This window comes from Microcaecilia unicolor, chromosome 6 (assembly GCF_901765095.1).
Source record: "Microcaecilia unicolor chromosome 6, aMicUni1.1, whole genome shotgun sequence".
Lineage (NCBI taxonomy): Eukaryota > Metazoa > Chordata > Amphibia > Gymnophiona > Siphonopidae > Microcaecilia > Microcaecilia unicolor.
Genome location: NC_044036.1, coordinates 126,953,766 through 126,969,552, shown reverse-complemented (window position 1 = coordinate 126,969,552; position 15,787 = coordinate 126,953,766).

The window sequence follows — 15,787 nt, the reverse complement described above, 5'->3', positions numbered from 1 at the left end:
AAACAAACGCCCGGCTCAAAAACGTCCATTTTTTCAAAAATTCGGTTCAGCCCACCCCTTCGCAGACCCATTCTCGGAGATAAACGCCCATGGAGATAGGCATTTTTGTTCGATTATGCCCCTCCACGGGGGTCTTTTACTAAGCTGCAATAGTGTTCTTAGCTCACGGTAGAAATCAGCTTGTGGTAAATGCTGAGCATCTCAGCTTTTACCGCCAGCTGATTTCTACCGTGAGCTAAAGATGCTACTGCCGCTTAGTAAAAGGCCCCTATGTAACTTTGTAAGTCTAAGTTCTTTGAAAATACACCTTTTTGTGAACTTTCCTTTGTTAGCTTTATACAAAAAGATTTAATAGCATTACTATCACTTTTCTCTCTGCTCTGGTGCGCCAGTCAGTTTTCCTGAACTATCTTCTCCAGCACTGCACTGGATTGCCTGTCTCTGTAGTTTTGTTTCACTAACTTTCTACTCACAGTACTTTGCTGTTTCTTTCTCACTCTTCTGCCTCTCACACACAGATTTTCCACACCTTATTACAACTTTGGCTTCTCTGCAATTCTTTCCTGAGTCACCCACACAAATTGCTTATCCACACTTGCTGACTTTTGAGAAACTTCACTAGTTCTCCCCCTCACTGTCAAAAATGTTTGTCACATCAAACCCCAGCATTTCTGTTCTTGTGATACTATACCAGCTGTACCTTCCCTCAAAGGACTGTACCATAACTATCTCTTGTTGCTTATTTTAGTGTCTGTCATGTCTCAGACATTCTCTTAGATTTATTTTTTTCCTGACTCTTCTTCCCATGTCAGTCATTCTCTATTTAGTGCTCTCGAGGAGTACTCTTCAAATCCATTTTACTTCACCAGCTACCTCCTTTTAATAATTCTCTCTCTAGTCCTCTGTCTTGTGCACAGAGTTCACAGGTGGTCTTTCTGCTGTTCCATCTCACACACAAAGCATCTTCCAGGCCATAGCAGATCCTCTGCTGTCTCTCATGCCCATTTTCATGTCTCAGAGAATTACCATAGATGTAGTTTGACTGTTACATTTGAGAAGGGGGGGCAAAGTGTGGGCTGTGACACATTAGAATATTCATTTGCATATATACATCTCATACATAGTCATTATGCTTATCTCAAAAAATAAACTATTCTATTATTCTATAATAACGTGCGCTAATTTTAGGAATGACCCTGTTATGCCATGTCACTCCCATTTCTGTGCCCCTTAGATTCCAATTAAATCTAATTAGTGTCAATAGCTGATTGTTAAAAAGTCAATTATTACTGGCCCAAATTGGCTCATTATTCAATTACATTGCATGTGCAAATTAAGTGTGTGCCCAAATTGGTGAGCACAATTTTTGGTGACTTTTATAGAATTAGGGGGATGATACAAGAAAAAGTCTTTAAAACTCAGGACCAATACCAACCCATTCAACCACAAGAAATAAGAATCTCCACTTTATGGGGCCCTTTTACAAAAACGTATTAAGTGCTAATGTGGGCTTGACATGGGAAAACAGGATTACTGTAAAACACATACAAATATTGTGCAGTGGTTTGCCTGTCAGTATTACTTTACATTGCATTACATCGAGAGGTTCTGTTCTGCAATAACTTATTCAGTTCCAGGTGGATTACATAATTAAAACAGTACTAGAGCAACCATCTGGGAATTTATAAAAACTAAAAGCAGTATCCCGAATATAATAATTTCACTTATTTTTTGAATAATTCTCTCTTAAATTGTTTACGGAAAGACCACAAATGAGATAGAGCCGATAGGGGAAGGAAGAGAATTCCATCTTGTCGCAGCTTGATATGGAATTGAAGCCAAAAGTTGTTTAAGATATTTAACCAACTTGACTGTGGGAAACAACAACAATATTTTCCCCTCTCAAAAGCTGTATTTTCAGTACAGAGAAGAATCCCACCCAATAATCAGGAATGTTTCCTTGCAGAGCCTGATGATCCAGTGTACACAACTTAAAACAGCATCTTGCTATAACTGAGAGCCAATTTAACTCATGATAATAAGGTGTACTGAATGCATCCCATCATAAAGAAAACAAAATCACTCTATTTACTAAATTCTGCATTGTTTGCAACCTCTTCAACAGAGCATTGGTGCATCCCGCGCATATCACATTGCAATAATCTATTTTCAATAGCAGTGGGGATTCTACTATGTTTAAAGTATGCACTAATCTGGCATTGTTTTCTTTTTTTGGGGGGGAGGGGCATGCCATGTGTGAGGAATGGGTATAGAAACCTTATCCAGCTGGCATGTTCTGATTAGCTCACACTAACTGGATAATGTGGACTTAATATTAGAGCACTTAGCACCTCCTAAATAGGAGGTGATAAGTGCTCCAACATAATGAAAAAATTAGCACGTGATCTGCACAATAAAAGGTAACTCCTTAAATTACTGCCACATAAAATATGAGCTTAGCGCACAGGAAAGTCCCATGATAAAATGTGCTGTCCATATTTTAGCACATTTTAAAGAAGCCTCTATAGTATTAAAAGCATCTTTTTTAAAAAAATTGTTTTTTTATGTTAGAGTAGACTAACATCAATTAGCAAACTAAAAATCATATTATCTCACGTGTTGTTCTAATGAATCGGCTACATAAATCAATTAGCTCAACCTTAAAGAAGATATTTAATTTATGCTTAAAAGTGACTATGGGCTGTATATGGTGCGCACAGGTATAGGCACTACCATGGCTTCATGTATACACTAGATGACACCACGTTCCTTTTTTCATGTACATATCATTTCTTTTGTTTTTCCTTCAACTTTTTACTCTTCCTAGATATGATGTTGGTCTTATGATTTTTTTTCTACACATGAAGTTGGGTTAATGATTTTTTCTTAGATTATATGTATTTCAGTATGAAAACGTGTCTATGCAATACCTTACGGATTTTTAATTATCGATTTTTAATTATTGTCCTTTTCATTTGTTTTCTTAAGACAGCATGTTTTGCCTCTATATGTTTTTCCTTGTTAAAACATAAGCTATGTATGTTTTGTATGATGGTGTTTTTATGACATTTTTCAGTATACATATGTTTCCATATTATGCCCCATGGTTTTCATCGTTCCTCATATATGCATGTATTTTAAGATAGCATTTTTACTTTTACATGTTTTGAACGTTTAGTCCCTCCTACAATTATTCATCTATACGACCATCTCATGTATTACTATATCCCTTATATACATAATTTGCGTATATGTGACTAAGAGATTTTACTTTCATCATTATATATTTTTTATTATTTTTTATTGTTGTATTTTTGACCTCTCATTGATTATTTGATTATGTATATGTATTTGTTTCAATGATATATTTGATTATGTATATGTTTTTATAGACTCCTGATGCAGGCATGCAGGCCGAAACACAACAGTTGTGTCGAGTCTTTTCATCAATAAAGAAGTTTTTAAGATATTGTCTCCAGGATTTGTATTTCCGTGGTCAAACATCCCACTTTTTACCTGCATTTGTGTTTTCCCGTGGGGCGTTCGAGTTCTCCGCTTGTTTGCAGATTTTTCTGAACTAATTCTATAAAGAACCACCAAGATTTAGGTGGCAAGAATACATATAAATGCTGGTATTCTAGTCATTCATGAATAAATAAACTTTCTCATATAACGACCATTTTGTAAAATTATGTCTAGATGCAATGAAGCATATTTTGCAGGTGGTCATTAACATGGACAGGATGCACATTTATACACATAGATTAGCAAATACTATAATATACATAAGGGGGATTATATTCAGCCCGTGGAAAGCGGTCCGCATAAGTGCCATGATCAGCGCAGAGCCCACGACCAACATTGAATGTCAAGTTTATTTTGACCATTAAGAAGTTAACCAGCTATGCCAATATACAGCAGTTAATTTTTTAGCAGTCAAAGATAGATCTGCTATTTAAGTGGCCTATTTTGACTGCTCAATATAGCCGGTTTGGTGCTCAATATCCGTGACTAATTGGTTATGTCACGTGATATAGCCAGTTAGCTGATTATCCGCAGTTAGGCACTTAGGAGTCCTTTTACTAAGATGCGCTGAAAAATGGCCTGCGGTAGTGTAGGCACGTGTTTTGGGCACATGTAGATCCATTTTTCAGTGTGCCTGCAAAAAATGCCTTCTTTTCTATTTTTGTTGAAAATGGACATGTGGCAAAATCAAAATTGGCACACAACCATTTTGTGTCTGAGACCTTACCACCAGCTATTAATCTAGCAGTAAAGTCTCACATGGTAGCCAGGTGGTAATGACCTACGCATGTCAAATGCCACTTGGCACACGTAGCAGACATGCGCCAGAAAATAAAAATTATTTTTCAGACGTGCATATCGGACGCGCACCAAAAAAGAAATTACTGCAAGAGCTACACAGTAGCCAGGTGGTAACTCCAGTTTGGTGTGCATTAGGCATGCATAGACGCATACATGGCTTAGTAAAAGGGACCCTATAACACTAGTTAACCAGCCAGGAATAATTCCTGGCTGGTTAAATAATTTTGAATATTGGGGGGAAGGCTTTTAACAGTGCAGGAGTGAACAGTTACACCATGTTTATAGTTGATGGAAGTCATGACTCCTAAAATATAGCAATACTTTTAAACTGTTACATTAGTAGTCTATAAAGAAAAGTAGATACCTATGTAATAAGCTTCCATGTATCTATGGGGACAAACTTCAGTTTAGCGCACCACTGATAAGTGCAAGATTCGCTTATATGCATGGTTTAAGACCACACCTCTGCAGGAAAGACTCCGCATAAGCACACGGAATATGGAAGCCGATTGGCACGTGACAGAGGGGTGGTAAATTTGAAATCTTATTGGTTAACTGCCACAGGCAGAATAAGCGAAAGAATGTTGTTAGAGTGTACACTGGAGATGCCGTCGTCGCACAACTGTAAGACTTTAACACTGGCTAAAAAATTAGAAAACAAAGTCAAGTATCTATTGCTAAAGAATATGGTGTCAATCCCAGTCAAATTTCACGTATTTTGAAGCAGAAAGATCAGCTTCTGGAAGACTGGCAAAACAATACAAATCCACACAGGGAAAAGCTGAGGATGTAGAAGATGATCTTCATCTGTGGTTTTCTCAAGTCAGGAACAGACAGTTTCCTGTCAGTGGTCCACTGCTTATAGAGAAAGCTAACCAGCTAGCTGAAAGTCTTGGACTAACTGAATTCAAAGCCACTGTTCGATGGTTGGAAAGATGGAAGGAGAAGAACAACATAAAATTCATGAAACAAGACGCTGATGGCTTTGGTGCTGAAAATTGGGTTGTTTCAGTTCTTCCTACCATCTTGAACGAGTTTACACCTCGTGACATTTTCAATGCTGACGAAAATGGTATCTACTGGCGAGTGATTCCTGATGGAACACTTGCATTCAAACAAGCCAAAACTACAGGAAGTAAAATGTTGAAGGACCGACTGACAATCCTCCTTTGCTGCAATATGGGAGTGAGAAGTTGGAACCACTCGTCATTGGAAAGAGCAAACAGCCCCGTTGCTTCAAGAATGTTAAGCGACTTCCTATGTCATACGAGGCTAACGCAAATTCATGGATGACTGGAGAAATTTGGAAGCAGTGGCTAAAGAAGTTAGGCACTAGAATGCAGCCACAAAAGTGTCAGATTTTGCTGCTTTGTGATAACTGTGCTGCACACAGTGATGATGTCTTCCTGCCACCAACACTACCTCTCTGATCCAACCTATGGATCAGGGCATAATAGCCAATTTCAAACATTATCGGGCTCTTGTGCTACGTCGTCTGATGAGCGTTATGGATGACCAGACTGGCAAGGATAAACTTGCTGTTGAACTGGCTCGTAATCTATCACTGTTGGATTCCCTACATATGCAGAAAGAAGCCTGGAATCACGTTACACAGGCAACCATTGTGAACTGCTACAAGTGGGCAAGCTTTGTTAAGGATGTGGAGAGGGACAAAACAGATGCAGCTGTTGCAAACGCGTCAGATGAACAGGCTATTGATATCCCAGCTGGTGTTACTGAAGAGGAGTTTCATCACTATGTAGCTGTTGATTATGATCTTCAAATAGCTGACAACAGCACTGATGTTGACATATGCGCCTACATGCAGGCAACGGCTGATGATGAAACAGATGAGAAAATGAGCAGAAAGGCACATGCTGACGAAACTCAACAACCTCCTGTCACTTTTGCAAGAGCGCTAGAGAGTCTCAACACCGTGCGGGCCTATCTGAAGGCCACTGGATGTCAGTGCTATGACAGTTTTTACCGTTTGGCAGACATAGTCTATGGAACTCACAGACACAGGAGTGTACAGAGGACTATGCCTAATGTCAGTTAACGGAGACTGTATAACATCAGTTAATGGAGATTGTATACTGTACGTATAATAAACAGTACTGTACATATGTTTATCAGATGTCAAGCTTTTTTGGGTCACAACGGTTAAGTGCACACTCCGGTTAACTGCATGTATTTCTTTGGTCCCAGACCCTTGCACTTAAGCGGATTGCACTGTATTTACAAATCACAAAATTAATTGAAATCATTCTATTTAGTGTATATTAAAACATACATAATTTGCTTCAAACTAAAATCTGTAGTCTAAATATATAAACGTGTCAATTTTCAGCTGAGCTGGTCAGCACTTTCATAAATGCCAGCTACCACTGCTAAATGAAACTTGAAGATTTAGCACCAGTGTTTGGATAGTGGCTAGCGCTAAGGGTCCTTTTATTAAGCTGCAGTAAAAGGGGGCCCATGTGTTTTTGATGCACGCTGAGGCCCCTTTTTACCACAACAGGTAAAAGTCTGTCCCTTTTTTGGAAAAAGAAATGGCCATCTGGTAAATGAACCATATTGGGGGGAAGATTTTTAACAATGCAGGAGTGAACATTTACACCATCTTTACAGCTGATGTAAGTGATGACTTATGGCCATTTCGGTGGGGAGCCCTTACCACCACCCATTGAGATGACAGAAAGGGCTTCCATGCTAACCCGGTGGTAACCTGGCAGCAATTACTGCTGGTTAAGTTCCGGTACTACAAAAATAGGACATGTTTTTGTGGTGCCAGAAATGGTGTGTGCTAGGGGTGGGAACTACCATTGGGCTCCTACAGTAGCCCGACAAGTAGTTCTGGATTGCCATGCGTTAAGCCCATGGTGGGCTTAGTAAAATGACCCCAAAATATTCAGATTCAGCACTTACTACCAGTTCTCTTAGGATAGCAGCAGTATCCAGCCTGCTATACAGACAGCTTGCCTGAACAAATTTAGGGCCCTGTTTACTAAGGTGTGTTAGCATTTTTAACACGCCTACAATTAGCGCACACGTTACCTGTATAGGCTCCTTTAAGGATATTGTAGGTGCGTACACTGTTAAAGCACATAAATGGTTAACGTGCATTAAAAACACTAACGCACCTATAACGCGGCTCAGTAAACAGGGCCCTTTGCTTCCTATAGGAGTTAGTGAATAGCTTCACCTCACCCCCCCCCCCCCCCCAACATTTTATAGTCTAGAGACCATATCTGTAGTTCACCTGATTTTCTTTTTGAGGAAATCAAACAGAATCACAGGTTATTTTGTACGATTGCACTGGCTCCACGGATGCTAGGATTTTATTTGTTTGCTTGTCTGCAGTTTATTCTAGATGGGAGCTGTCCATAGCACTTGCTGGATAATTTCCAGTTTACTGTTCTGTCTAGGAATAGAAGAATTACTAATATCTCACCTCTTAGTTTTCCTTCTGTTAAAGGCTGTAGATAGTTGAACATTCATGAAATGTTAGCATACCAGGCTCCTAAATTCTGGAAAGAAAATTCAATATGCTTTATCCATTCTTTTTATTTAGGAAGAATCTAAAAATCTGGCTGTTTCACAAATGTGTTATTGGTCGAGTTATATGAAGATGTATGTTTTGTTTTGTAATCTGAATTTTATATTGTAATTCCTGGGAGTTCTGTCCTGGCTCTTTGCATTTGTAAACTGTTTAGAACTTTTTTGATTATAGCAGTATATAAATACTATTCTTATGCTATGTAAAGATATGATTTTTGTGAGTTCAACCTGATACTTGTTCTTCAATAAGGGAAATACACATTTCTCTAACTTTTATTAAAGGTTTTCCAAAATTTGTGCTTGGAAACTGAAAAGTGCTAAAAATGCTTGTGTAAATTTGGGCATAAACAATTATTGGCACTAATTAGATTCAATTAATATGTATGCACCTGAAATTAGACAAGGGATCAGCGCCTAATTTTTCTATGCGAGTCAGAAAAGGGGGTACAGAAATGAGAGGGCCATGGGCATATAGGGCAGATCAGGGGCATGACTTAGTTACAAACGTAATTATAGAATAAGGAGCTCCATGCCTAAATATAGGTGCAGGCCTTTGCACCACATTTTTGTTGGCCTTTGCACCACATTTTTGTTGGTGCAAATGGCCATGCCTAATTGTAAGTGCGATCCCTGAGCTTAAGTGATATTCTTACTGCTACACACTATTTTTTGTGCCAGTTTTTTTAGAGGCCACTTACAGAATTCTCCCCTAAATGTTGGGAGTGCATCCTACATCTTTCCATACAGATAAAGAAGAGATCATGCACTTACTGTGTGCGAGCCACATTATAGTTTAATGCCACCTATCAAGGTGTATTAACTATTCTTTGTTATCCACCATGTAAATGCATCTGTGTTAATTTTAGGACATAACTCCTGCCCATGCATTGCCCCATTCCACATATGGCAGTTAATGTGGGAATTATTTAGAGTTGGCCAGGAACATTCCTTGAATTATGTCCTCAGCTACAAACTGATCACATGGATGAATAACCTGACCCTTGGGAAGAGACTGTGAAATTGAGTAAAGGACTTGCATGGGTGGAATTATACTATGGAACTTTGAAAACTGCAGAGTGAAAAGAATAATGAAAGGTCTTTGTATTTTTAAAGAACCTAAAATGTTTTTAGATGAGGTGTTTATTAAAAAAATGGAACAAATGTTCTTTAGGTTTAATGATTTTGCTGATAGAAACATCAAAAAAGAAAACAAAATTAATAAAAAAATATTTAGATTTAGAAATGAATTATCTACAACAAAATGATTTGTTTTATAATATGTACTACAAAAGGAATTTATGGTCCCTTGGTGCTAATGTGCACCTAACACAACTAAAAATGAAGTACAGTGGGACATACTCAGGCATCATGTGGTAGTTTCAAAATGTGCACACTAAGGGCCCTGTTTACAAAGGCATGTTAGCATTTTTAGCATGCGCTAAAAATTAGTGCACACTAACTGTGTAGAAGCCCATAGGAATATTATGGACATCTATACGGTTAGCGTGTGCTAATGCTTAGTGTGCCCTAAAAATGCTAATGCGTCTCTAGGACGACTTAGTAAACAGAGCCCTAATCGTTTAATGTAGGTATACTATTAGGCTAATTTTTGAAAGAGATGGATGTCCAGAAAGTGACATAAGTCGGCATTTGGATGTCCATCTCACAGAAACGTCCAAATCGGTATAATCAAAACCTCATTTTGGACGTATTTCTCCAAAGTCCGTCAGAAAGACATCCAAATCTCAAGGGGAATATCAGGGTGTGTTCAAGGCGGGACTTGGGTGTTCCTAAGACTTGGACGTCTTTCAGCCATAATGGAACAAAGCAAAAACGTCTAGCACTAAAACTTAGATGTTTTGAGCTAGACCTGTTTTTATTACAAATAAGGCACAAAAAGGTGGCCCAAATGACCAGATGACCACTAGAGGGAATCACGGATGACCTCCCCTTACTCCCCCAGTGGTCAGTAACCCCCTCCCACCCTCACAAAATGTGCTGAAGAACATTACTTGCCAGTCTTTATGCCAGCCTCAGATGTCATACTCAGGTCCATGACAGCAGCATGCAGGTCCCTGGAGTAGTTTAGTAGTAGGTGCAGTGCACTTCAGACAGGTGGACCCAGGCCCATACCCCCACTACCTGTTACACTTGTGCAGGAAACTGTGAGCCCTCCAAAACCCACCAGAAACCTAATGTACCCACATATAGATGCCCCCTCACCCATAAGGGCTGGGCTGGGGTAGTGGGTTTTTTTTTTGGAGGGGGGGTTGGGGGGCTCAGCACACAAGGTAAAGGAGCAGGGGTGAGATGTGTACCTGGGAGCATTTTATGAAGTCCACTGCAGTGCTCCCTAGGGTGCCCGATTGCTGTCCTGGGATGTCAGGGGGACCAGTATACTAAAAATGCTGGCTCCTCCTACGTCCCAATGGCTTGACTTTGGACATTTTAGACTTGGGCATTTTTTTTTTTTTTCGAAAATGGCTGAAAATCAAAGACGTCCAAATCGCAAAACGTCCAAATCACAGGATGTTCATGGTATGTTCAAACACAAAAGATGGACAACCTTCTTTTTTGAAAATGACCTTCTTCCCGGTTCGGAATTTGGAAGTCTTTGTAAAACGTCCAAATTCTGACTTAGGCATTTCTTTCGAAAATGCCCCTGCACATGACCCCTTACCACCTATAAAATATGTGGAATAAGTGCTCACACAGAATTTATATATATACTAGTAAGAAAGGCCCGTTTCTGAGGCCAATGAAACGGGCGCTAGCAAGGCGCTTTTGTTCCCAACCCCCTCCCCTTGATGGTGGACTTACCCTCCGTGCTTCAGGGTGGTCGTGGGCACCCCGCCCCGGCCGGTGACCCACCCCGTGACATAGAGAGTGGCTGGCTGGCTCCCTCGCTGCCTGTGACGTACAGCCTGCTTGGCTCACTCCCTGCAATCGTCGTCGCCTAGTAGATCGATGTATGCCCTGCCCTCGCGTCAAACGTGATGACGTTGAGGGCGGAGCGATGTGATTGGTCAAGTGTCATAGCTCCACCCTCAATGTCATCACGTTTGACGCGAGGGCGGGGCAAATTATAATGGGGCAAAATTTCGATCTCTGGCACCTCACAAACCGGAAGTTGGAGCTTCATTAGAACGTTGAGGTAGGCAATTATGTGCGGAAGGGGCGTGGCTTTGGGTGGGTCTATCAGTGAGAGTGGTGCATGAGTGACAGTGAGTGGTGACAGCCTAAGTGCAGGGCTCCAGGGTTTCCCTGCCACAGAGTGAGCTTCAGAATGTTTGAGGTGAGAATTATTAATATAGATGGTTGCACACTAATGGCAAACATTAGTGCATGGCTGTTAATACAGAAAATAGAAAATCAGCCATTTTACAGTGGAGATAAAAATGGCCTTAGAACACAGGAAAGACTCATGTTAGGGTATGCTAAAACCACATTTTGCCACAGCTTAGTAAAAGGACCTTCTAAAGAGCTGAAAAAAGTGAAATATAACATATTTAAGAGATCAGACAAATTTAACTATGGGTTCACAGGCACCGGCTAAGCTGTTTGGGTCAGGCACCCCGGGATCAGGATGTACAGAAACAGAGTTGAAGATATCAAGCTGGGTGTAGGCCACGGCTTGGTTAAATCCTGTTAGACCAAAGGGTACTCTTTTCTCGGCATTCTTTATTTGATTCACACACAAAATAGGCATAGTTCATAAGCTTGTCAACTTGGTCTATATTTCTCAGGCTTTTCCAGATTGTCAGCACAGAATCAAACATAATCTCCAAATGATATCAGGGCATTTAAAATTACAGTTCAGATCTATCTTAAATCTCTATTTGCATCCAGAGCAAATTATTTGATAATCTCCCTGTAGACGTTTTACAGTTTCACAGTCATCTCCACATGATTATCTTAGTTCTCTCTCTCCCATTCCGGAAAGGGATTATTTAACAATGCAATAAAAGTCCTGTTAGAAGTGAGATACTTCCACTCCCTCATCTCCTATTTGGGGCGTTTTTGCCCCAAGCACTCCTACTCGTTCCCTAGTCAGGAATGCTCTGCAGGCACCCACTACCTTGTGGCAGAGGCTTCTATCACCATACACTGCAAACTTCTACTGCCTGAGTTCCCAGGGTCTTAGCAAAGGTGGGCAATCAAAGACCAGAATTTTTTCCATGCAATATCTTTTATTACTTACTGTCCCCCCTTCACAAAACGTCCCTCAAGGCTGGTAGGCTCTATGTGCATGCAATGTGCACCAAAATGAGACCACTGTCAAGATAGCATGCCCTCTGGTTGAAATTTCAGATTGGGCACTCACCCATAATGCTGGGACAAATTATTTTTTTATTTCCTACAACGCACAGTGTGTCCAGCGTTAATCGGCAGCTGGCGTGTCCCAACTGGTCACCGCACATGTAGCACATGAGCCCTTACCACTAGGTGAATGGATGGCAGTAAGGTCTGAGCCTGAAAATAGACGTGCACTGGTTTCAATTTTAGTGCCCGTCCATTTTACGGCCTCTTAAAAATGGCCCTTTTTTCCTAGACGTGGTGAAAAATGACCCAGCGCACACCCAAAAGATGTTCTCACAGTACCATAGGTCACTTTTTATTGCAGCTTAGTAAAAAAAAACCTTAGTGACCTCCAAGAAAATTCTCCCATCCTCTGCCTGCAGCAGAGAGAAGGCAGCGGGGCCAGCAGCAGGGCAGCCTTTGGGAACTGTTGCCGCCGCCACCGCATTCTTTGAAAAACAAGAAAAGAAAAGGTAAATTTAGGGAAAGGGGTTAGGAAAGAAGGGGGGAGATGTTAGATCGTGGCTGGAGGGGGAGGGCAATGGTGGAGGAGCCAGGGCAACAGCTCATTCCTTGATTCAGGTGGCAGATTGCCTTGGGCCATCCCTGGCAACAGACATCTCAGCAGAGCAAAGGAGCAGCCTCTGGGTCGCTGCAATTAACTTAATATAAAAGGTCCTAGGTACACATCCTAACTCTCTTATACTGCATGGTGAGCCCTCCAGGAGTAGCAAAAATGTACTGTGCCCAACTGTACACCACTATAATAGCCCTTATGCCTGCAGGTGTCACCTATATGTGGGTTCAGTACTTATTTTGTGGTTTGGGGTGCTCACACTTTCCACCACAAGTGTACCAGTTAGAGTGGGATATGGGCCTGGGTCACCTGCTCTACAGTCCACTGCACTGACCACTAGGCTACTCCAGGGATCTGCTTGCTGCACTAAGAATAATGGCCTTTATATCTGTCGTGCCTAGTACGTACTGCTACTTTCACCTCTTAGGGAGGTGGAAGAGGGTCAGTGACCAATGGGTGATTAAGGGGGGTCGTGCTTTTATCCCTCCAGTGATCAACTGGTCAGTTTGGGCTCCTTTTTGGCACATAGTCATTATTGAAACAGGTCCATTATCACAGAAAAGCATCCAAATCGTAAATCTGCTCTAGTCCCACCCAAAACATGCCTACACTGCACAGACAAACATCTTTAAAATGAGTTCCAAAAAATAGCAGTTTGGATGTTTTTGTGAAATAAAAAGTCCCTCTGTCGCTTTGTGCCATTTTTGGGATGTTTTTCTGTTTCAAAAATGAGCCACATTGCGATTCAGATAAATGATATGGCTCATCAGGGTTACATGTACTTTAAATACGTTTAATTAACATTCTTGGTTAAGGTTTCACTTTGATGTGCTATTCTACTGAAAGGTTTGCCTGTGCTGGAGTAGTTGTCCAAAAGCTATTAAAAAATAGCTTACACAACAATGATTTGCATTCAATAATTATCATAAGGAGACATTTTCTTTGATGTCATCTAAAACATGCAAAATTAAATTTTGGATGTTTTTCCTGAAACAATCCAAAAATCAAGTGGGGAAGATAGGAATTTTTGAACCAGAAAAACGTCTATCATTCCTGGACATTTGTAGAAGTTTTGTGCTCAGTGCTTTTCTCATTTGTGATAATTTTCCAAAAAAAAAAAAAATAATCCACATACAAGGGAAAATCACACAAAAACAAGCAATTGAGTTTTATTTATTTATTATTTGTTGCACTTGGATCCCACATTTTCCCACCTATTTGCAGGCTCAATGTGGCTTACATTGTTCCGCCATGGCTATTGCCATACCAGAGTAAAAGATACAATTAGCAATTACATTAGAATATGGGTAACGTGGAGGGGCATTTTGGCCGGCCATCTTCGGGACTGGCGCCGCAATTGGGCGGAGCCAACCATATTTTCAAAAAAGATGGCCGGCCATCTTTTTCTTCGCTAATACGGTTGGGCCCGGCCAAATGTCAGAGTTTGCCGGGTTTGAAATGGCCGGCATCAGTTTTCGGCCATAATGGAAAATAATGCCGGCGATCTCAAACCTGGCAAAATCCAAGGCATTTGGTCACGGGAGGAGCCAGCATTTGCAGTGCACTGGCCCCCCTCACATGCCAGGACACCAACCGGACACCCTAGGGGGCACTTCTAAAAATTAAAAAAAGAAAAAATAGCTCTACACCATTACCATAGCCCTAAGGGGTGAAGAGGGGCACCTACATGTGGGTACAGTGGGTTTTGGGTGGGTTTTGGAGGGCTCCCATTTACCACCACAAGTGTAACAGGTAGGGGGGATGGGCCTGGGTCCACCTGCCTGAAGTGCACTGCACCCACTAAACACTGCTCCAGGGACTTGCATACTGCTATCAGGGAGCTGGGTATGACATTTGAGGCTGGCATAGAGGCTGGCAAAAAGTGTTTTGGTTTTAATTTGGGTGGGAGGGGTTGGTGACCACTGGGGGAGTAAGGGGAGGTCATCCCCAATTCCCTCTGGTAGTCATTTGGTTAGTTGGGGCTCATTTTTGAACCTTGGTCATGAAAAAAAGGGACCAAGTAAAGCCGGCGAAATGCTCGTGAAGCCTGGCTTTTTTTTTCATTATCAGGCAAATCCGGCCATCTCGTGAACACGCCCCCGTCCCGCCTTCACTACCCTACCGATACACCCCCTTGATGTTTTGCCGGCTCCGCGACGGAAAGCAGTTGAACCCGGCCAAAATTGGCTTTCGATTATACCGATTTGACCAGGTTCAGAAGATCGCTGGCCATCTCCCGATTTGTGTTGGAAGATGGCCGACAATCACTTTCGAAAATGAGCTGGATAATGGAATGAAGCATCAGGTAAAAAGAGAACACAATCGGAATAACAATTAAAGCAGTAATGCGCTAAAGTTCAATTGATGGATCATTGTGGTATGCTCTGTTGAAGAGGTATGTCTTCAGTGATTTCCGAAAGTTGATTAGGTCACGTATTTTTTCACATCACGCTTTCCAAAAATACTAGGACTAGGGGGCATGCAATGAAGCTACAATGTAGTAAATTTATAACGAATTGGAGAAAATGTTTCTTCGATCAACGTGTAATTAAACTCTGGAATTTGTTGCCAGAGAATATGGTAAAGGCGCTTAGCTTAGTGGAGTTTAAAAAAGGTTTGGACGACTTCCTAAAGGACCGTTATTAAATGGACTTGGGGAAAATCCACTATTTCTGGATAAGCAGTATAAAATGTTTTGTACATTTTTGGGATCTTGCCGGGTATTTATGACCTGATTGGGCACTGTTGGAAACAGGATGCTGGGCTCGATGGACCTTTGGTCTTTCCCAGTATGGCAATACTTATGTACTTATGGTAATGTATTCCAAAGCTGCGTGCATATGTAGGAAAAGCTGGATGCATGTGTTCATTTGTATTTTAGTCCTTTGCAACTGGGGAAGTGAAGATTCAGGAATGTACGTGCAGATCTTTTAGTGTTCCTGGGTGGTAAGTCTATGAGGTCTAACATGTAGACAGGGGCAAAGACTCTTAGTATACTGGCCACAGTGAACCAGCAAAAGAGAA